General features: G+C 48.0%; 1 protein-coding gene across 3 annotated transcripts in view; it reads left to right on the top strand.

Annotated features, from left to right (window-relative positions):
* Positions 1 to 1,054: 1,054 nt before the first annotated feature.
* HTR4 (5-hydroxytryptamine receptor 4) overlaps positions 1,055 to 21,686 on the top strand; it is a 306,886-nt gene continuing 286,254 nt past the window's right edge. For 2 of the 3 annotated variants that reach the window (XM_075900214.1, XM_025178986.2), the window contains exon 1: positions 1,055 to 1,521. The gene's annotated coding sequence lies outside the window, so the exon portion shown is untranslated. The remainder of the gene's footprint in view (positions 1,522 to 21,686) is intronic. The other variant, XM_006138098.4, reaches the window with a different exon arrangement.

Here is a 21,686-nt window from a genome sequence, read left to right as displayed (position 1 = left end):
GGTCTTATTCAATAGATATGTTCTCATTGGCTATGTCTACATTGGCCCCTTTTCCGAAAGGAGCATGTTAATTTCAGAGATCGTAATAGGGAAATCCGCGGGGGATTTAAATATCCCCCGCGGCATTTAAATAAAAATGTCCGCTGCTTTTTTCCGGCTTTTAGAAAAGCCGGAATAGAGCATCTACACTGGCCCCGATCCTCCGGAAAAAGTGCCCTTTTCCGGAGGATCTTATTCCTACTTTTAAAAGCCGGAAAAAAGCGGCAGACATTTTTATTTAAATGCCACGGGGGATATTTAAATCCCCCGCGGATTTCCCTATTACGATCTCTGAAATTAACATGCCCCTTTCGGAAAAGGGGCCAATGTAGATGAGCCCATTGTGTATCTGCTGACATTCATAGTAAAAATAAGTGGATTCTGCCCTCAGGGCCGACACACAGATAGAGTGGGCTTTGAATTTGGATCCATCTTGTGCATTATCAACAGGAAGGGTTATTCAATTCCAGGCAGTCACAGCTGTATAAGCCTATTAGTGTGAATATGATTGCACAGGTATCACTTAGGGTATAATCCGAAGACCATAAAGTTACCCAGAGGAAGCTGAACACCTACTATGTCCCACAGAGCTGGAGATGAGGGGCACACTGGAAAGACTCCAGCTTGACTCCCAAGCCCAGTCTGGGTCTGCAGGCCTGGCAAAGGGAACAGATTTGATTAGACAATCACTGAGACAGTCAGTGGCGTGTCAGGGGCACGTTTTTACAGCTCCACCCGAAAAGGGAAGCTCTTGAGAGCTCTCTTGGTACAAAGCGGTGTATGCCTGATGCAGATGCTGGGAGGCAGCACTGGGATCCTGGTTTGGGATTGTGAAGACGTTAGTTTAGGGCGCTTGCCCCCGTAAATTCAGAGCAGGCCTTAGGTTCAAGTTCCAGTATCCCAAAGAAGCAGGCGCCCGCGGAGCCGGAGGCCCCCTCTCTGCAGGCAGAGCTGTGCTGAAGCCAGTGGAGCTAGTTCGAGGTATATCGGACCTCAGCTGCAGACTGCGCGCCTCTGTGCTCCATGCCCGCCCGCCTGCCTACTCCCGGCGGCAGACCCGCCAGACACCCCTGCGAGCGGGGATCTAGGCCAAGCTGTGTGCAGGGCAGGCAGGGACCTTCCTCAGCTAGTGACCCGGCGGCCTGTCGCGTGGCAAGAGCTGACTCTCCCCGGAAACGCCGCGAGGGCTCCGGTCCCTGGAGCACCCCGGCCGCCGCCGTCCCGCGCCTCCTGGCTCCTCCCCGGCGGGCGCTGATTGGCCGCGCAGCGGGTGGCTGAGTTTGAAAGGCGGCGCCGAGCAGCCGGGGGACCGGCGACGTGCTCTGCCGGCGGGGGAGCTGCAGGTCCGTGCGCTCGTGGCGGGCCAGCAGCGTGACTGGGAGCGCGGGCGGCGAGAGGCGCCGGCACCCAGCGGGAGGATGCCGACGGCCGCGTAGGGAGCTGGGCCATGCCCCGGGGGGCCAGGCTGCGCACACGGCAATGGTAAGGCGCCGCTACTGCGCGGGGTGCAGCGATCCCGCGGGGGGAGCCCGGCCGGCGGAGACCCGGTGCCCAAGGGCCGTCGGGTTTTCTCGGTCTGCCGGGGAGGTGGGGCCGGGATGACTCCGAAGTCCGATGCTGGCGGCCGGGGCACGTGTTCCGAATCGGAGCAGGGTGCGGGCTGCGGACAGGACGGGGCAGACTTTGAACTTCGTCACCTGCCGCGGCAGCTCTCACACAACGATCTCCGTGGGGCGGGCAGCTCCCGCCGGTCCTGAGCATTGCCACCTCCCGGTGCTGAGGCCATACCTGGCGTGGCTGTGCCGGGCGTATTCTTCGGAGAGCCATGGGAATGATCTTTTTAAAACATGAGACATTTTGGCGCTGGAAATGGTTCTCCCTAGATTACTGTTTACATCTATATTGGACCTTAAAACAATAAACTCGGCTTGGTAGCACCGATCCACACCGAGCGCCGCGCCCCGGGCTCATTCATGGAAGGCAAGAGGGTCCAATACAGAGAAATAATGACCGAAGGAGAGAGTAGCGAGGAGTACAAGCCAGGAGATGTTTTCAGCCGGGATTTGAGAGCAGGGCTAGGCACGGGCTAGGGGAAGGCTGGGTCACCTGGCAGGAACTGCAGTGGAGGGGGCTCTGGCCCCATGGTGACCAGACTGTGTGGAGAAGTGGTCCGTTCCAGGTGGGTAGAGAGTAGGGCCGGTGCAAGCCACGGTTCCCCTTGCCACTTGGTGCCAATCAGCAATGACACTTTCCTGCTCTCTGGCTTCTATTCTGATTAGAGCGTAACGTGGTATCGCCTTGCTGACCGAGACTGCGAAGCCCTCTATGCAGGTTGACTTTTCCCTGCAGCGTGAAGCAGGTGTAGCTGAGCCGTGAGGGAGAGCGCAAGAATGCCATATGCACAACGGAGTACAGGGCTTTATGGACTCCCCGTTGTCCCTGGCTTGAAAGTATTGCATCAGTGGATGCACCTTCTCTAATACAATGGCTAATAGTTAAGCCACTGCAATCCCCCACCCCACCCCAACAATACCTCAGAGGGGACAAGTGCTTTTAGCTTGAGGGATTCAGGGGAACACTCTTCTGCATAACTGTGCTTGAGAAGCCTATACTGAATACCCATGATGTTTCTAATCTCTGACTGCCTGCTAGACAGGACACCATGTTATACCTGGCCAAGCTAAGTGCCATTACAACAGCAAATAACCAAGTGTTTGGGAGATAATTACTATCAATATGCAATTTAAAAATGTCATTTTCCTGACTTTATATATGAATGTAATTCTAAATCTAAGCTTTATGGGCCAAATTTATCTGCCAGATAAATCTGACAAAATGGAGTTACCCCAAGGATTAGTTGATCTAATTTTGTCTGATCTCATTTGGCCCAAATTTATAGAATTGCATGTGTAAAAATGTATGTAAAATTACTGAGAGATTGTGAATGCATTGGGAAAGCTGTCTAGTGAAATATGCTGGTGCAAATGCCTACAATCACATATGAAAAACTTGTCTATTTTGGGGCATGAATTGCTACAAACCAGACTATTGCTTATATGGTCACAGAAGACTTACTTAAATGTGAAAGCTGTAGAAGGTGGAAAGTACAGCTTTATATGGCATGTAGTGCTTGATGGAAGAAGCGTTCTCTAGCCATTATTTTGTACTGACTTCTATCACCATCGTGTCCATGTGCCTCCCAAGTTAATGAACTGTTATAGCAATCTCCACTGGCACCCTTGATTTGATGTCACTGACTGTTTTTATGCTAATGAAATCTTTTTCAGTCAGCTGGAATTTTTAGTAATGGTCAATGATCCATGTGAAGGTGAAAAACACCTGTGACTGTCTCGCTCGTATCTCTGCTGCTGGTTTGCAGAAAGAATGGATGGTGTATGGAGGAGTGTGTGCTGAGGAGGGGGTTGGCTGAGCACAGTTAGAGTCAATAACCTTTGTTTAAGTAGGCTTGTATTAAGAATTGCTGGAGGGCTCTGTATTTTCTAGTGAGCAATGGTGCTCTCAGAATTAAAGCAGGTTTCTGTTTTAACAGTCACATCCACAGAGTAGGGCTTTCCATGTTTGGCTGTGATAGGGCAAACCTGCGCTCATTGCAAACTCCAGTGACTGAAGGCAGGGCTTAGTACTGTCATCTTACGCAGACTCTACATCACCAAGGAAGAACCTGAACTATAGCTACATGGGAGTCTTTAATGATATATAAGGTGTGTATCCTAGATTGTCTATCTCTGTCTATAAATGTTGGGGTACCTCAGTTTAACTCCTTGGCCAGCCTACGGGGCAATAGTGAAGTCCATACTATTAATTGAGCCATGTCCATTATCACAGGTACTTGTACCGTCCTGGTGGAATGTATTTACATATTTCATGTGCTTTTAGCTGTCCTAGCTGTTCTAGTGCTGAGAGACACTGACTTGTAGGCAAACATCTGATTTCTACATGGCCTGTCTATTACTCATAGTATAACTCTTGCTTACTTTGGTTCAAGCAACAGGCCCATGATTTCAGGCTCTTCTTTTCTCCTACAGGAGTCAGTCTCTCCTTGGATGTTCTCTCTGTAAGACTGAATAACTGGGGCATGAGGACCCCCTTCTGGAGAGACGATTGAGAGAGTTTGAGTTTCAACTGACAGTTTTCTTTAACCACAGAGGCATCTTTCATTTCTCCAAAACAAATTTCCCTCATGGAAACTTCATAGAAGTCTGAGGAATTAAAACATGCACCTGCAGCTGAAAGCTGCATCTGTGCAGCTAGCAGAAGATAAGCCCTGGTTTGTCAGGTCTGAGCATGGATATAAAGTAGTAGCAGCTGGCTTGGGTTGGCTCTGTGGAACACGTGATGTCATTATGATGTCACTTCTCTTATTTTATGGAAGAGAGTGGACAAAGGTTTTTTTAATGTGAGTATTATCTTGTGTTTAAAGAGGGTCATGGAAAGATTTAATTAATCACGGAGACAAGGGAGACAGTGCAATGCTTTTGATAAGGTTTGTAGGTTTTGTTTCTGAATAATGACTGTTCCCAAATCCACGGTAGGGATGTAAGTGAGTAGTTGACTACTGGTATTCCCCCCCACCCCCACCCCTTGCTGCTTCTGTCTCTGCAGTGCCATCTGCCCACTCACTGCTGCCTCTATCAGAGGTAACAGCATGGGGGGAGCGGCAGGAGAGACTGCCACGAATCTGCTTCTGCCTGCGTTGGGGCCCAAGCTCACAGTGGGCAGAGGCTGCTCTGGCAGCAACCCCTGTTTGACAGCCTGGGCTGCTGTGGACAGGGACTGCTCCAGCCGGGCAGGCAGCCCGGCTCAGTTCCAGTGGGACTTACCCCTGCTGTGCCTCTGCAATTTAAATAAAGTAGGAGACAGGCTGTGTACCCGGTTCCTACAACATTTAAACTGCAGAGCTGCAGCAGGATTAGCTCCTGGACCCAGCACAAGCTGGGACTGAGCACCTTCCCTTATTGACTAATCGTGTAGTTCATAGAATTTTTATCAACCACATGATTAGCCAAATATCCACTGTGAGAGAGTGAAGAGAGGGGGGCCTGGCATTACAGGGGGTTAAACAAAGCCTTTTGGCCCAGCTAGCCCCACCCTGCTTTATCTGTAGCCAATGTGAGGCCTGGAGGGAGGACAAAAGGAAGGAGCCTGGCTCAGTTAGGGGCTGACCTGCAAGGAGACCAGAGTGTGGTTTTGTTTTCTTCAGGACAAGAACCAAAGCCCATCCACTTGGACAGCCAAAGGAGCAAGTAAGCCTCCAACCCATCTCCTGGGACAAAGGGGGAAACCTGCTAGAACCCTAGCTAAGGGGCAAATCTGGACTCCTTGGGTATGTCTAGACTACATGGCTCCGTTGACGGAGCCATGTAGATGAGCTTTCTACATAGGGAAATGAAGTGGCGATTTAAATAATCACCGCTTCATTTACATCAAAATGGCTGCCGTGCTGTGCTGATCAGCTGTTTGGCGGCACAGCACGGTAGTCTGGATGCTCCACGGTCGACAACGGAAGCCTTTGTGGACCACCCCGTTATGCCTCGTGGAATGAGGTACTCCCCTTTTTCGAGTACACTAATCTACATGGCTCCGTCGATGGAGCCATTTAGTTTAGACGTACCCTTAGGGCCATGCCCCAAACCTAATGATGATACTCATATAATGGGCTGTAGTTTCTAGGCTGGGGTTCTGCACCTCTTTTCTGCTGGCTAATTCTGGGACCTAACCAGTAGGCCACTCCACTGTCAGGGAGACCCAGTTACACCTACCTCTTAATATCCTGAATCCACGCCAAGGAACTGGCTGCAATCAGGTCTGAGATTCAGTCTATAATGAAGGTAGCCTTGCATGAAATACTGAGAACTGAAGAGTATACATTGTGCAGCACCTAAAGGCCACAAACAGGCAGTCCTTGGCTGCTGCATCTCTCCTCTGCTTTAGAAGCTGAAAGGACACTTGCTAATCAGATTTCCCTGTAGCATTCCCTCTAGGAATGAGAACTCAGTGCTAACCACTGAGGCTAGCATATCCAGTGATCCCTGTAAGCTGTGTGCTTGGGCAGCCACTCAGGAGAGATTCATGTTCTGTCCAGCTGATTAGCAGAGCGCCCATAGCTGGCAGCACATGTTTCTACTGGTGATGCACATCTGCACTTGCCTTAGTGCAATTAATGACATTTATTCCACACATGGATGGAAAATAGTAGACGGAACATCGGCACTATTCTTTGTCTCTTTAGAGCAGGGGTGGGAAACCTAAGGCTCAAGGGCCACATGATCCCTGGCTTGCCCTCGGGGTTCCTCCCTAACCCCCAGCATTGGGGAGCTGGTGCTGGCACTCCAGTCCTGCCCCCCACAGATTGACTCCCCCCCCCCTCCCCGTGGGTCAGCGGCCCCTGATCCAAAAAGTTTCCCCATCCCTGCTTTAGAGATTTATTGTTCACATTTAATTTTCTTGACACTGTCAGTATTGCTTGGTAGTGCAGTAGAAAATGTGCATACACTATACATGTTGGCTTGATTTTAACTAAAGATTTGCTTATGCTGTAATTTCCTTAAATAGTTGATTACTAGGGACAGATCTGTCTGAGCTTTTTTGGTTTTGTAAATGATGACTTAAACGTGAGAAGATATTGGCTCACTGGCATCTCTTGCTCACTTATTACAAAGGCCCTATCCTATTTAGGATCTCATGAGCTACTCTTATTTAGGTTGTCCTGAACTGTGTGAGTTGTCCTTGGGAAACCTACATAACAATTTGCAGAGTCCGGTACTAACCAATGTGAGTAAAGGTGGCAGAAGCAACACCCTTAATCGTATGCTTTTAGGTGCAGGGACCATTCTTTACACTTGTATGTTGCCTAGTTAAAAAAAGGGTTGCTTGGTTAAACCAATACATTTTAAAACAAAGTTTGAACTTCTCATGCCTCATAAGCCTCTGGAATTCAGTGTTATTGAGCAAAGACCTTAGTAGGATTCAAGGAGCAAAATCTACAGCTGGTGTAAATCAGCATAATTTCAATTGACTTCAATGGGATTGTGCCAGTTTAAACCAATGGAACATCTGACCCACGGAGTTTTTAGTAATGCTTTGTATGAAGTAGCTCCAGCAACTGTAATCTTAGCTAGCTCAATCTACCCAAGTCGGTAGAGTAAACCTTCATGTGTCGGGGCATAACTCAGTCACTACATTCCCTGGGATTAGGAAGAATCTTCATATGGTTTGATAATTACTCATTTCAGGTTTTGTACCATTTCTGAAGCATCTGGTATAAAGGCCATTGTCAAAGCCACGATAGTAGATTAAAGGGATCATGGAAAAGCCACAGTGCCAGTATCTATGTTCCTTTGTTCAATTCTTTAGATAATGCCCCAAATGAAAAAAAAAATCAGGTCTAAGAGGTGTCCAGTCTCCAAGTAATGTTGCTTTCGGGGAAATGTGCTATCTATTTAAATTTAACAAAAACAGGTGCCTATTTAGAAACCCGATTTTGGATTTTGTCACTATGGCTGAAAAAACCAAAACCTGGCTTACAAAGGTAGTGGGGCAAGAATACAAAAACTAGAAAAATTATTTCCTGCATTAGACTAATAGTTGACTGACTAAAGATAGCGCAGCTATGTTTTAAGTCACCCTTCCTCTGCCTCATCTCTGCTCTCATCTGCCCGATGTCCTCTCTGTTATTTGGAAAATAACCTATATGGCAGCAGTAATTTTTTAGTTGGTTTATTGGGAAAGAAGTAGATTGTCGGGTAGGAAGGTGTCTAGTTAATTGGATTGTGACATATTAACTGTGAGTGCCACTACACCAGTCACAGCTGGTGTAAATTAGTGTCACTACATTAGGGCAAGGTTTAGCTCGGGGGGGGGGGGGGGGGGGGGGGCACTCCAAGATTTTTGGAGAGTGGTCAAGGGCCTCAATCTTCCATGATATTAATAGAGGAAGTATGAGGTTTGGGATGGAGGTTGTAAGCAGAAAGAAGCTTGGAGTAAAGGATTGGGGTACAGGAAGGAGAGTGGGGTCTGGGAGGGAGTTTATGTGCAGGAGGTGGTTGTGACCTGGGGCACTGGACTGGGATGCAGGGGTTGGGGTTGTCACAACCCCTTCCTGTCCTAGGTCATGTGGGGTGCAGGGATTTGGGTTCTAACCTAGGGCAGAGGATTGGGGTGCAGGGGTTTGGGTTGTGACCTAGGGTGGGAGAGAATTGTGATCTGGGGCAGGGGATTAGGGTGCTGGATCTCGGAGGGGATATGGATGCAGGAAGGGGGAAGAGGGTTGGGGTATGTGGAGTGGGGGAGCATAAGGTCAGGGAAGGGAGGGGCTGGAGTGCCTGAGGCAGGCTCTGGCCAGGACAGCAAATTTCATTTATGGTTGGGGATGGAATCTGGGTGACTCCCAGCCAGCAGTTGAGTAGTTTCTCAGGCAGGCAGCCTGTCCTGCCCCCACACGGGCTGCAGGGCCATTTGCGTTTGTAAATAACTGCGAGCTGGAAGGGAGGGTGGTGAGACAAGCAGGGAGCCTGATGTGCCTCACAGCATCTGTGGGACAGACTCAGTGGCTTGGTGGGCGGGATCTGGCCCACGGACCACATTTTGCCGTGGCTTGGTTTAAGATCCATATGCTCTATGGAAGTCAGCCTGACTTGTGGAAATTCCCTGTCTGATATGTTTTCATACTAAACATAAATACTGCAATGGCTTAGTTTTTTGTCTTCTTGTTAAGTTCTGTTTCCTGGGGTGCCCTTTATTCTCTTACACCTTCCACTGCAAATGCCTTGGTGCAAACATTGGTGCGGTGAGGAGAACCATGAGGAGATGTCTAGTGTGGGTTACTGCCCCAGCAGATGGACAAGGGACAGTCAGTTGCTTGTCTAAAATGAAATAGGCTCCCATATTTTTGAAGCAGCTGATGGTCACATTGTGTAACTTCATTAGACTTTTATTGTTTTAACAAATTTCATTTAAGGTTAAGGGAGGAACCCAAATGAATAACAGTGGCTGTACATATGGGTTACACTGGGAAACAAATCAAGCAGTGTATCGTGGAAAGCAATTTTTTTTAAGAAAAATAAAAATTTAATTTTGCTGGTTTTATGTAATTAGGGAAATAATTACAGAAAATAGCAGGAGGTGCAACCAGCAAGTAGCAGTGATGGAGGCTAGGCATAGGTTGACAGCTGTTTTGTAGAAATGAAAGTCGCCCAGTGCAGAGGGGTGTCATGAAGCAGATGCACCACTGCAGCCCCACTTATGTCCCATTTTGAGGCTGGGGGCAAAAAGGCAAGAGGTCCTGTGTTGGCTCCCTGCCCACGGGTAACTTAGACTGTAGCAGGAATACAAGGGCAAACTTAGAAATGTTTGTTTTTTACAAACCTGTACAGTTTAAAATGATGGGTTTTGTGTTGCATAGGAAGCAGCATCTTTCTGTGAAGGTCCACATGCTGCAGATTGGGCCCTGTATTTCACATGTCTTACATTGGGGTGGGGAACCTCAGGCCTGGGGAACCTCAGCTTGCCTGGATCTGGCCCCTGAGGTTCAGGCCCCACCCCTGTGTTAGGGAGCCTGTGCTGGCGCTTCAGCCCACCTGCTGCTCCACCATGGGGCTGGACCATACAGTTTACTAGGCTGGGCACCTCCTAGAATCTGGTGTGCAAGGGGAACATGGAGAGTGTCTTTCTCCTCAGTCGGGCAGTGAGGGATTTTTGTGTGTGGCCCCTGTCTGATTTTTTTTTTTCCTGTGGATCAGTGGCCCTTGACCCAAAAAAGGTTCTCCACCCCTGTCTTACATGTGCTGTGCTCTGCTTTCTGATGGCACATCCACACATTCTCTTTCTACCCCACGCTGCTCTACCCCTCATCATATGGCCTGAGGTTGAGAAGTGCTCCACACCTACGGCTCCAGCTCAAGTTAATTAGAGCTGCGTGGGCTCAGCAGCTTTGAACGTCACCCTTGGAGTGGACTGTCAGGCTTGTACAGCTGTCCTCCTGTTCTCACATCTGCTTACTCCCCCGTCCTCTCCCTCACACTCCTCTAACTTGGGCATTGCTGATCTTTGACAGTGTGAGAGGTCCAGCAAATGTGCAAAGGTGCAGTCACAGGCAGCAAGACCAGACCTCAGATCTGCTAGCGCACAAGGTTTATGCAGCAGCAATATTGTTCATCGCAGCAAGCGCTACACTGGAACCGTTATCTGCTATGGCAAAGCAACAGAATAAGGAATTCATCCAGGCTTAGAGTAAGCACAGCAAAGACAGCATGGGGCACCAAAAAGGCATTGCTCATTCCAGCTACTCCATGTCAGTTTGCTCAGAACCACATCACAGTGGAGAAGCTCATTATTTTCTCAATTTTTTTTTTCATTTTCTTTTGCTTCTTGGTTTGAGATGGTAAAGAGAAGTCCTGCCCTCATTACAGTTCCCATGGAGACAGATCTGATGCTGTACTTTAAAGAGGGGCTGGGCAGGCAGCTGGCATTTTTGTCTCGGCTAGCAGTCCCTACTGTCTGGGTGGATCCTGCTGCCAGACTTTGCACCATCAGTGATCTCAGTAGTCTGCGGCTTCATCTGCTAACTAGGCTCCTTTAAAGCCAAGATGCAAACAGTATGGCTTTGCTCATAATGAGGAAAAGATCCTGTATCTGTTCCTACAGTTGGTGTGAGGAAATGTCCATTTCTGTAAGGTGTTTGCACACTGATTCATTCATAGTCTGAAGCCTGGAGCACAGAGAACAGATGTTGCATATTGGAAGAGTCAAAAGATGTGTTTGTGCAGGTTGAACCTCTCTAGTCTGGCACTCTCTGGTCCAGCAACATCTGTGGTCTGATGTGACTTTGGTTCGTTGGATGTCCACTTACCAAGTTTTCTGCAGGTCCGTAAAACATGTTTATGGTTACAAGTCCTGGCTCTCTGTGTTCTGTGCGTTGTTTAACTTTAAATTACCCTTAAATGTCTAAGAGCCCAGTAAGCAGTGGAAGTGTTGGTAATGCTGCCAGACAATATTGACATCCCGTGGTTCAGCGAATGTTCTGATTTGGCACCAGTCAGGTTCCTGCTAGGCAACAGCCACGCGGCCTACATCGGCCGTGTGGCAGGTGGCTGCTGTGGCAGCAGGGATGCTCTGGAGGTGGCTGGACTGCGTGGCAGAGCAGGGCAGGTTGACTGCCTTGGGGTCTGTGTTGAGACCCTCTGATGGGGCAGCTGGGGTTGAATAGGGGTTGCCACTACCCAGGCAGCTGGGGTGGGGTAAGGGAACAAGGTGGGAGTTAGCACCCCACCACTTTTAGCCCAGCCTCTCCCCAGTTTAGTCCCCTTTCCCCACCTCCTTCCTTTTGGCCACAGGCCCCCTTCTCCTGCCCTGTCTGCTGTACCTCTTTGCCTCTCTTCTCCGAGTGTGGCAGGCGCCTTCTAGGCTCCAGTTGTGTTGCCATTTTAAAAGTTTGTTTTAAAGTTTTCCTTTCCTTTTTTTAAAACAATCCTGAGGCCAAAGCCATGGCTGGCTCCAAACAGAGGGGGATTTTCTTTCATCCCACCTTTTCCTTTGCAGAGTTGCTCAGTCACTTTCTTGTGGCAAAAATGTTTGCAATGCTTGCATTAACCTTAATGCCAAAGCTGGAAAATATGAATCTGCTGAACATGTCTGTGTTGTCAGACCTGTTAAGTGCTGCCTCTTTAATTCTGGTGCAATTGAAGCAAAAGGTTTGGACTAAAGAATACTTTTTATTAAAAAGTATTAGCAACTGTTTTATTGGTGTGTGCAGTAGTTTTTCAAATTCTTGTTAATTAGTTCCCCGTCCATTGATTTGCTTGAGATACCATGGGCTAGATACCTTAAAAATATTGACATATGTTGAAACTTATATTCATTAATAAATACGTTATATTTAAGTAAATGTGCTGGTTTAAGATGCTTAATATGAATCACCATGAACAACTTTTACCAAAACTGGATTACTTAGAAATCATTAACTCTTAACCATTCAGTCCAAGAAACCAAGATTTACCACACTCTAAAGCACTGTTTGTTCTCTTGCATTATCTTCACCTGCAGCTCTTGGAAGCAAAATCAACCTTCCCTAAGGTGTGAATTGATTATTATTCCAGCTGGAGGAATATTTCTATTCTAGAAGAAATGTTTGGATCTCTATTATAAAAATGAGGCTTCTCCATAAACTGTGAAACAGATGGCATGTTTTTTTGCCGAATAGTTCTGTTTTTCACTAATGTATGACTTTCATCTTCAACTCTGTTTTTATACTTTTAGTCTTCACATTATTTGGGGAAGGGATACTTCACTGTTGGCTTGGCACTGCTTTCCTACTGTATACCTTTGCATTCACGGATCACTTAAAGCTATTGGAAAAATAAAATCTAATATTGATTAAAAACTAAACTACATTAAGGGCATAGGAATCAGCACACAGGTTAAGCCAATGAATGACGTGTATTGTGTGTATTGTGTGCATACAGATGCAATGTAAAGTAACATGTGACTCTGCCTACAGTTAATTACCATAATGAATAGGCAAGTGTTTCAGTGCCTGTCTACCAAAAGTTTTTGAATGAGTTTGCCAGTCCACAGCATAAAAAAGGTTGGGAGCCACTGTAATAGCAGGATGGGATCCAGTTTGATTTCATAGAAATCTAATAACTTCTAGAAAACTTGCAGAGTAAACATTTTCTAAAATCTTCTGAAATACAGGCTCACTTTATTGCAGCACAGTTAAACAGCTGTCATAGTTTTAGGACGGAAACATTCCAGAGGTGGGGGAAGGTTTGTAAATCAGCTGATTTCACTGAGATCAGGTAAAGTGGTAGAATGTGTTTTTGTTTGCAAAATGAACACTTGTAAAAGTCAACAAAATCCAGTGGCACCTTAAAGACTAACAATTTTATTATGGCATAAGCTTTTGTGAATTGCAACCCGCTTTTTCTTTCACTTCATGTCAAATGCATGAAGTGAAAGGAAAAGTGAGAAGCAACTCACAAAAACTTTAGTTTTTAAGCCCTAGTCTACACTAGGGACCTATTTCAAAATAATCCTCCTTATTTCAAAATAATAAGTGAAGTGTCAACAGGCTTGATAGTATAACTTTGCCATAAGAGGCTGGTTATTTTGAAATGTGTACTCCTGCTTTCCTTAGGGAATAACGCTTTTTTCAAAATGGTTATTTTGAAATAGTGCTAGTGTGAATGATCTGGTGCTGCTAATCCAAAATTGGCCTCCAGAGGCCTCTCACAGCTGCACTTCTGGCTGGTCTGACCACACCTGCCCTCTCCACTGTGCCACTTCTCTTGCGGATCTTATTACTATAGGCTGCAGGAGAAGTGCTTGTGGTATGTGGTGAGCTTGGCAAGTCCCATACCATATAGCAGGAGCTGATGGAGCCATGGCAGCCAATGTAGTGGTAGCTGTCCAGTGTGTCGAGCTTCCACAAGGCGAAGGTAATGCACTTCTACACAGGGATGGCGGGTCTCAGCTGGCTGCCCTGTTGCCTGAGGGCAGGGGCAAGCTACTCACAGAACTCCAGGAAGGTGGCCTTCCACACATGGAAGTTCTAATGTCAGTGTTGGTTGTCCCATAACTGCAGGATGATGTGGTCCCACCAGTCCGAACTCGTTTCCTGCCACCAGAAGTGGCGTTCCATGGTTTCCAGGGGATTGAGGGGCACTTACAGCAGCAGGAGCTCTGGGACCTGTGTGATCAGAGCCTGCAATCTGGGTTGGTTGTTGTCCTGCTGGAGCAGCATGCGGGCAGTTTGGAAGTACTGCACCTTGAGGCGTAGCATGAGGCCCATGAGCCTGGCACTGCTTTGCAGTATCTCCGGCTCCATGGTGTGAGTGCTGTGGCATCCGCAAGGGCAACCAGAGCACACTGCATCTGTCTGGTGTCCTGCGAGGGGGGAGGCAGTGGAGTGGCATGTGAGGCGGCCTTAGAGAGGAGCCCCTGAAAGCCTGTTTTGCAGCTTGTCTGACCAAGCAGCCACTGGAAATGTCCACCCTCTCCAGAGTGCTTCTAGGGGCTCTAAGCCTGAGGCAGGTTCCAATCAGGGTGGACATGCTATTTTGATGTTATTTTGGGAGTTATTTCGTTTTTTTTTAAATTTCCTAATGTAGACCATGCCCCAAGGTGCCACTGGACTCTTGCTGTTTTTGTTGAAACAGACTAATATGGCTACTTCTCTGAATTTTACTAAGACTTATCACTTTAAACCCTCTCTTGGTTGGCAGAGGGAGATGGGTTTTAATAACTGAGCTGGACTCCATGTTTAGCAAAGACCTGGGGTGCCAAAATGAGATGTCAGTTGTATGTTTTGCAGCTTAATGTCACATTCTGCTGAAATCCTTTTTACTCTGTGCCTTGATCTTTAGCAGGGATTCTTAGGGTATCCAATACTGTGATGCCATCTTGTAAGAGAACAGGTTGGCCAATGTCTCCTAGATGTTTTGAGCCCTGCTTCCCAGCTTAGCCATGAAGAAAGGGGAAATGGTCACAATCTCCCTGGAACCTGATTGTGAGAACGTACTGTAGTTTATAGAACATAGGTTTTGGAAAAACTCCAATATACTCTGGTTCCCAGATAAATCATCCCATAGGTAATGGGTGTCTTTTGTGCGATATGCAAAGATGGGCCCGATGCTCCGCTATGCTGATTTATGCCAGCTAGGAATAGGGCCCAGTCTTTTCAGAAAATGAATAAAATTAATCAAAAGTAACTATTCACAAAATAATTCCATAACATATATTCATAATGTGAAATCCTTGTCCTACTGAAGTTGAGGAGTTCTACCATTGATTTCAGAGCCAGAATTTCATCCAGCAATTATAAAGCCACAGGGGACCATAGTGATCAGCTAATATGACTTCATGCATTAGGCACAGGCTACAGAGTCTGAAAAATTTGCAAGAAAAGACAGAAACCCAGGAAAAAATTAAACTGAAGATTTGGCTATAAATGGCACCAGTGATTCAATATAAATATTCAGGAGAAGGGAGAATTGTTTCCTTTTAATAATAATAATAATAATAATAATTAATAATAAAAAATCCTGTTTAAAACTGTGCTTCACTGTGAGACTTTCCAGACAGCACATGTAAAAGTGTCTGGAAAGAGAATAAAAAGCAACAACTTCAGGCAGTTGTTAGATCCCCCCTCCTTTTTCCCCTGGCACTTCTCTTCACTGGAGATGTTTTTTCCCTTTGGAGCTTTGCTTTGTATCCAGGGCTAGCATTTTTATTTGTTTTTGTGTAATGTTAGACACAGCATTGATAAGAAAAGCAAGTGCAGTTATATTGCATGAAGACAGAATTTGGCACCCTTACTGTGTCAAGTGATACCTTATCCTCTAGCAGACCCACTGAAAGGATGACTGCAAGTACTGTGCTACTTTCTGGAATAAAGCTATCCGAAGCAAGCCCCTGGGGACTAGCAAAGCAAAAGATGGGGCACTTTTGCCAGCCAGTGTCGCTGTTTGCTGGTTTTCTGTGCTGGGGGACATATGGCATCTTGCTATTGTTACCAGTGGGAGCAAATGGTCAGCTTAGCAAATGTTAGCAGCATATAGGGCATCCCACAAATGCCTCCCATGGATAAGAGAGGTTGCTCCAGGGGCTCTTCACGTGCCTTGCTGGAGCCTGAACGATCCATTTGCACCTCCCAGCCAAATTTGCTTGGTTGGTACCCACATCTGAATGGAGGCTTCAAGGCTGACAGTCAAGTGCTCACTTTGATAAGTCATAAGACACAAATGTCTGGAAAATTCTGCTTATTAGTCCATGCTCGAAGTCATAACTGTCTAACAGAAGAATCCACAACTACAGCACACTGTGACTGCAATGTTGAGGGGGAGGGCAAGCCAGGGAGCAAATGAAAAGATGGATCCTCCTAGCATAATTTAAGGACTGTACTGCTCTTGGCATTTTAGAGCAGTGATAGGCAACCTAGACTAGTGAGTAGGCCACATGACTGGCCCTTATTTGTCTTTGTGGACTGCATGGTTGCAGTGGTGGGCAACCTTTGGCCCACTGGTGTTGCACCTGTGGCCCATACATCCCCTCACTGCCTCTTTCCCCCATACTCCTCAGGTATTGGTGCCCCAAACTTGCTACTTCTCCCTCCTTCCACGTACTCTTGGAGCACCATGAGTCTGCTGATTTGCACACCATCTCCGTTTTTTCCAGAGCTGGAACATTGCGAACAGCTGATTTTCAGTGTTCAAGCTCTGAGAGGAAAGGGGAGACATAGGGATAGAGCACAAATCAGAGGATTCATAGTGCTCCAAAAGTGCTGGGGAGGGAATTGAGTAGGAAGTGCAGGGATCCAGTGCACAAGAGGAGGCGCATGGGGCAGACACCAGGGGCGCAGGCCACAGGTGGAGCTGCATGTGTCCCATGAGCTACAGGTTGCCTACTGTTTCAGAGTGAACCCTTCAGGGCAGTGGGTGGGAAGGGAGCTTGTCTGCTGCTCAGGGGATCTGACCGCTATGGTGGGTCCCTGGCAAGGTAGGAGTGGGGGCTGGTTCTGTGTTCCGGGGCAGGGCCTCAGGGTAGGGCTGAGAGCAGCCAGCCCTGAGCACTGTCTGGACTACGGCTACCCGGAGTTCGCTGTGCAGCACCTCACCTCCCCAAGCAACCCTAAGAGCCGCCCAGAGTGCATAGTGTGGCGTTCTAGTGACGCTTTAAAGGGCTCTGGGCTTCAGGTGCCACCACTGCCATTCTGTTGCCATGGCAGTGCCTGGATCTCTGAGCCCCTCCCCCCCCCCCCCCCAAGCCCATTGGAATCACCAAAGCAATTGCCCCTTTATCCCTTCTCTTCCCCCCCCCCCCCCCCCTCCGCCATCAGTAGGTCTGCTACCACTGCTTTTGTTGTACATACTTGGTGGCTTGTACACTTTATTTTCCATAGTTTGTGATTCTGGAGCCTTTCAACAGCACAAAACTCAGTTGAAAATGACAGCAGGGAAAGATGTTGGTTTTATGCAGCTGTTCTTCCGGAAGAGGCAGAGGCTGCAAAATGGAAGAAAGAGAGGCAGATAAGATCCAGAGCCTTGACTGGTGCTATTTAGAGGGATTAGATGGCTGTTTGGGGCCAACTCTTCAAAGGTATTGTGTAGAAGTACTGACAGCTCTCTGCCTTTCACTTACAGAGGAGCTCTGCCTGGAAAGCAGGACAGGATTATTATACAGGAAATATATTCCTGGACAGCTCTTTTCCTTTGCAGAGGGTCTGACATCTGGTGTGCAATTGGACACTTTTTGTATTGCACCTGTTACCTGATGGAGATCAGATGTTTAACAGTTTGTCAACTGTTAATCCAGCAGGGTGGAAAAAAATGTTAATCGCCTCCATCCTAGCTAGAGAACAGGGGGTAAGCTATGCCAGTAGCTTTGGGAGAGGGAAATGCACTGGGGCATGAACAGGGAGGGGCAATTGCATTTCTTAAGGTCAAAGAAGTCCTGATTTTTCCCTTTATTCCTCCCCATCCTCTGGAGAGCCTTTATCCATGAGAAGTTAGATGCTGTTAACAGTTATAAGAACTGTTAGTTTTGGGGGCAGGGTAAATTTCTGTGTGGAAGCTGAGAGAAGCTGTATATGTTGGTGCCCTCCATCCATCCAGCACTGCCCACTTCCCAGGTAGAATGGATTGCATCTGCTTTTCTTTGCAGCCTCCTTCCCTGGTGAGCCAATAAGGTGCTGAGCTAGTGTACATAGCAAAAACTGGTTTACAGCGCAGCTAAATCACGCCCTCGTCTCATGAAGGGAATGACCGCCTTTCCCTGTGAATGTATCCAAAAGGGAATTAGGCACTTGCCAGAAGTAATTCAGCCCTTAAACCCCAGGAAATACAGGACTTTGTAGTGCAGCTGCCCTACTGCTCTAGGTGTCTCTGGCTGTGAGCCGCTGGAGACCAGAGGTCAAGACAATGTTTGGAAGAGCTTGCACACCGCATGCAGTTGGTTCTAGTGTTGAACTCCGCATGCACTACTCCCCATCATGGAGAGTCCGATCTGCCTTTCTCCCACACAGGGTTACGACAGAGTAGCCTGGCCTACTTTACACTCGGGGAATAACACCGTATATTGCCTTCTGTGAATCTAGATAGTTCTCACGTGCATAGAGGGTACCCAACTATTATGGGGGTGGAGTGGGGGGAGTGGAAGGATTTTAAATTAAACTCCCTCTAGGGTGCGCACCCATGCAGACACGCACAAACCATTTTAATCCCACCCACCTTCTCAGCATTGCTATGCAGCAACACTCACCTTCCTGGAAAGTCAGCTGTTGGTGGTGGGCCAGTGGAGGAGAGGTCAGGGTCGTGTGGTGGCTTCCCCATAGGCTGGGGCTGGAGCTGGAGAGCTGAAGCTGGGCCAGGGAGGAGGCTGTCAAGCTGGAGCCAGGGTGCTCCTGAGGTTGGGGCCTCCCGTACCTCTCTTCCCCTCTCAGTTCCCTACCCCCCAGCTCCCTGCCGTTCCCCCCCACCCCAAGTCACTGCCCCACCCCCAGCACCTTCCTGCAAATCCTGGGTACTGGCAGCAGCAGCTTCCCTCTGCCCCAGTGGGGACTCACAGCAGCCTTGTGAGGAGTAGCCTGGGGCAGTCCCTGCCCTGCACACAGCTTGCCCCAGGAGCAGCGCTCCCTGGAGGGGGCCACATCTCATCTTCTCCCCAGTAGGTGTGTGTGGGTGGTGCTACCTGGGAACAGAGCTCAGGGTCTCTGTGCTGGGAGAGTCTCTCAGAGCTGTGCCACTGGTGGGTGCCACAATGGCACACATCTGAACAAGCGCACGTGACCTCATTGTTGGTGCACAGACAAAACTCACTCAGCTCTTGGATGGAAAATCTTAGAGGGAACACTGATTTTAAGAGGAATAAGGGATCTTCCGGAAAAGGCTTTATTTTCCGAAAGATCCCGTCTAGACTGGAGCTTTTCTCCGGCAAAGCCCCGAGCCAGAAAAAAGCGGCAGCCATGTTCATGCAAATGCCGCGGGGTATATTTAAATCCCCCGCGGCATTTGCAATTCCGACTGGTCTCATTAGCATCCCTTTTCCGGAAAAGGGTGCCAGTGTAGACACAGCCATGTAGTTTCTATACTTTCTTCTCTATGCAGACTGAGATCACTTCCCTGACTGCTGAAATGAAGCTGCTTTAGGGGCAGAAAGCAATGTGAATATAGTCATGGCCTCATGGATTTTTTTTTTAAGGCCTGAAGGGAAATGGGGACCTCTGTGGTCATCCAGCCTAACGTGTCTCACAGGCCATAGAACAGCACCTAGTATTTCCTGCAGGTAGACTAACAACTTACAGCTGAACTAGAGGATTTTAAAAAAATCCCTTCACTCCTGATTTAAAAACTCCACCTTGGTCTCCACTGTGCCCTTGGCAATCTGTTTCTAGCTGCAAAGAATCAACAAAACAGCTCCATATTGCTGTTTTATTCTTCAGCCGAGCAAAAGGTCTTAATCAGCCTGTCTTGGGCTATGCAAATGCTCTCATGATTGATCTAGTGGCTGCTCCCAGGTACTGGTTATTAGGAATGTGAACAGTTAACCATCACCCTGTTACCCTTTCACATCCTTAATAGCCATCTGGCTCAAATCTCCTGTCACCTTCCAGCAGGGCCCAAGGCAGGATTCTTCCCCACTGTCTGTTCTCCAGGATTTTATCTAGTTTAAAGTGCCTTCAGTAATGTTCATCCAAACTTCCTTGAGAGTTTATTTCACAGCCTCATACATATCATGTTAGGATTGCTCTGATATGCAGCCTGCATTTTGATTTCTTAATTACCTCCCTTAATATTGTGATTAATACATTCTTTCCTTGAGCTTTACCCCCTTTCTAATGCTTGTGGACAGGTTATTGGTATCCTATTCTCCATAGCTACTGTTTGTTAAGCCAAGCAATTCCTGTGTCCTTAAAGTCTTAAGATGTTAAAATATGTATATGGGCCTCATTCCTTTTTCACACCACTGTAAGTCTATTGATTTATCTGAATTATTCCTGATATACAAATGAATGAGAGTGGAATGATGTTCATGTACTCCCGGGCTACTCAACACGCGTGTGGGCCACATGGAGCCCATGGCCTGTTTGTTTGCGGCCCGCAGTGTGGTTTGGGTTTACACGGGGTGCAACATGTGGCCCCCGGGTGAGAGCCAAAACAAAAAAGTAGTCAATATAATGGTCTTCTGTTGATATGTATTTTAATAGTTAAATTCCTGGAGTGTCGTTGCTCATTAAAAGTGCTGTCATATGGGTGAAAATTGGGTAAATATTGCTTTTATTAGTATCAGCAGAACTGACTTAAATGGGGCCTGTTGTGTAGTTCTGCCTTAATCTTTGTATTCATGCCTGTCAGTGTGAAAGAAGCTATTTGCATATATATTTGCATGTATATGCAACCACACTTAAATTGTGGCCCTCGGCATGTGCTGTATCATTGTGGCCCAAAGGGCAAACAAAGTTGAGTAGCCCTGATGTACTCATTTAATCTACTACTTCATTCAGGGGTGAGCAAAAGGGCTTCCATGGACCAGATCCAGCCTGCCATGCGCATTGATCGGGCCCATGGAGGCCCTGCCACTTCCTGCCACTAGGCCAATTAGGGCCTGGGGGCGGGAGGAAGCACACAAAGTTTCCTCCACCCTGTCAGGAGTGCGTGGCACTTAGAAGCACCATGCGTTCCTGGCAGGGTGGGAGGAGACTTAGTGCGTTCCCCCTCCCCCAAGCCCTGATTAGCCTGGGGATAGAAGGGGGAGTGCGTGAAGCCTCCTCTCACTTCCAGAGGCATGAGCACCTAGGAGGAACACTGGGCGGGGGGGGGGAGGGGGGGGCAAAGGCACTCCTCCATCCCCAGACCAATCATGCAGGTATCCTGGCCCTGCCCCTTCTGCTTGAGGCTCTGCCCCTTCTGGTGTGCCACTTCTGAAGTGGTCCCTGGCAAAATATTATTGCCCACCCCAGCCTAATCCTTTGTCCTCAAGTAAGTTTCAGGTATCCACATGATTTAGGAATTTACGTACACTTTTAAAAAGTGATGTAGGCACTTATGAGCCTATCATTACTAAAAGTCAGTGGAATTTAAGCTTCTAAATAATATTGGCCCCTTTGAAAATGTTAGAATTTTATATTTAGAAAGGACATCATCTTAACTAAAGGTGTTTTTAAAATACTCTTAGTTAAAGGCATGCAAGCCCCCCCTGTGGACATTCTTAAATCTGATTTGAATACACGAAAGGGCGCTCAAACAGCTATTATGCATCATTTAGACCAGGGGTCTCCAAACTACGGCCCGCGGGCCGGATGCGGCCCGCGAGGCCCTCTCATCCGGCCCGTGGAGACCGTCCCTGGGGCGCCGCCGAACGGGCCCTTCTTGCCGCGGGGGGGGAGGGGCCCTGTCAGGGGTGTGCGGCGTGTACTCACGCCGCGCCGGGGCAGGAGAAGCGGGCCGCTCTGCTGACAAGCGGCTGTGCGGCGGCGCAGGGGGCGGGGGTTAGCACGGCGGCGTTCCCCCGCCCAGACTGACAGGGCAGCCGGCCAATCAGGGGGCAGGATGGGCGGTGGTGGTAACGCCCGCCCGGCGACGTGCGGGGGAACGTGAACCCCGGCGGGAACTTTAAAAAGGTGACCCCTTCCGCGG

This window comes from Pelodiscus sinensis, chromosome 17 (genome assembly GCF_049634645.1).
Source record: "Pelodiscus sinensis isolate JC-2024 chromosome 17, ASM4963464v1, whole genome shotgun sequence".
Lineage (NCBI taxonomy): Eukaryota > Metazoa > Chordata > Testudines > Trionychidae > Pelodiscus > Pelodiscus sinensis.
The sequence above is the reverse complement of the archived record's forward strand: the minus strand, read 5'-3'. Positions and strand labels throughout refer to the sequence as shown.